Source organism: Gossypium hirsutum, chromosome A12, assembly GCF_007990345.1.
Source record: "Gossypium hirsutum isolate 1008001.06 chromosome A12, Gossypium_hirsutum_v2.1, whole genome shotgun sequence".
Classification (NCBI taxonomy): domain Eukaryota; kingdom Viridiplantae; phylum Streptophyta; class Magnoliopsida; order Malvales; family Malvaceae; genus Gossypium; species Gossypium hirsutum.
The window spans coordinates 50,425,390-50,427,576 of record NC_053435.1 but is presented as its reverse complement, the minus strand read 5'-3'; positions in this window follow the sequence as shown (position 1 = coordinate 50,427,576).

Genomic DNA, 2,187 nt, shown 5'->3' with positions numbered 1-2,187 from the left:
TAAACTAAACACACCTGTGCCTGCAATCCTAGCTGAGACATTTAGATCCTTGAGTGCATGTCGGAGAGTTGGTGAAGGTAGATTCATTGGATGTGCACAGTTGTTGTTAGTTTGGTTCCACAGTCATTTTTGGAAGGTAGATAAAGTTCCTTGCTGAGTGTTCTTCAAAGACTATTCTCCGCTAAAGGAAGCAGTAGCTACACCAAGGAGAGATGACATTACAGAGGAAAGGTGGATAGAAATACTTCAGAACCTCCAAGAAGAAGATGTTATGAGGAAAGCCCCTTGGATGACCCCTAGCGAAATTCTTTATCGGTGCGGAAGCTTTGATTGGGTACCTCTTCCTGGAATTTGGGGAGTTGTTGGTTATACACCATTACTTGTCCTAAGGCAATACAAGGTGGAGCAGTTTATACCGGCAACACAAGGGCTAGCTCAGAGTAACTTCTCATATAAAGGAGATCATTATAAGAAGAATATGCGAGAAATTTCAGAGGCTTGGAAGAAGGTTTGCTGTGTGAAGATTCTGACTAAAGTTCTGACGACAACTCTTGAATACAAAGGGTGGTTTGGTAAGAGGGTCAATGATAACATCCCTAAACTGAGTTTGGAGGTTACTCGATCGATAGAGGAGAGTATACGAGTGATTCCAACAGAATTAGAAGTCATAAAACAAGAGTTTGAAAGAAAGAATTTGGAGCTCGGGAGAAAGATAGAAAGGCTTGAGGAGGAGAAGATGAACCTAAGCTTAGACATAGACGTTCATAGAATTGAGGTTGAAAAAGAGAGGAAAGAAAAGAGGAAGATTGAGAAAGACCGAGATGACTTGAAAACGCAATATAAGAGGATACAGTTATCGATGAAGAGAGCTGGATTGAGGAAGTATTCAGAACAGTGGCAACAAGAGATTCAAGAAGAAAGAACCAAAGCTGAGTATTGGGAGAAGAAGTTCCAAGAGATGCACGTGCGTAATCAAGCCCTAGAGAAGGAGAATCAAGGATTAAAAACTAAGGTGACTGAGCTGGGACGATCTCTTCATCATCACCGAAGTCGTAACTCTGTGGTTGAGTTAAAGGCAAGCTTGGATAAGATCGAGGAAATGAAGCACAATATTGGAGGGTTGGAAGCAGCACTACAGGACTATGAGCTACGGATTGAGTAGCTCGAGGCAAGAGAAGAACGTTAGAAGGGAGAGCTTCACCATTTTTAAGATCAAGTCAGAGATAGGGATTGTAACACCCCGTACCCGAGACCATTGCCGGAGTCGGACACGAGGGGTTCACAGACTAAATTCACTTATTTTCACAGTCCATTTAAAAATTTCCAGACTAGCTGGTTAACTGCGTCACTGTCGCCTTAAAAATCATATCTTGAGTTTCAACACTCGAAAACCAGTTTCGTAAATTTTTCCTGAAACTAGACTCATACATACATCTACAAATTTTTTTCTAGAATTTTTGGTCGAGCCAATTAGTACATTTTATTAGTTAAAATCTACCCTGATTCAGGGTTCGACTACTCTGACCTTCATGCATTACGACTTAGATATCTCCTTGTACAGGGCTTCAATACTTATGTCGTTGGTTTCTATTGAAACTAGACTAAAAAAGGAATCTATACATATATGGAATGACTTCTAATTATCTCTGGTTAATTTATAATGAATTTCCAAAGTCAGGTCAGGGGATCCAGAAATCGCTCTGGCCCCGTTCCACGAAAACTTAAATATCTCTTAAAATCCGACTCATATGACCGTTTCGTTTCTTCCATATGTTCATCAAGGTTCGATTACATAATTTATATTCACTATTTAAATCCAATCCTACTAATTTTAGTTATTTTTCAAATTCATACCACTGCTGCTGTCAGCATCTGCCTTTAGGGTAGGTTTACCTATTACATAGTTTCCATGATTTCACTAACCCTTTAACATATATAGCACAAAATATGATCGTGATTAGCCATTCCAATGGCCAATCATTGCCAAGGATATCCACACCTCTCAATAACCATATACATACAAGATGATTATAACATTATGCTCAAAATATATATATAAGCCATTTTCGCATGGCTATCCAAATTTGTACAATACCGAAAGGTACATGACCAACGTCAAAAGGTTAGTCCTATACATGCCATTTTCAAAGTTCAACCAAAAGTGTACCAAAAGGGCTTTGATAGTGT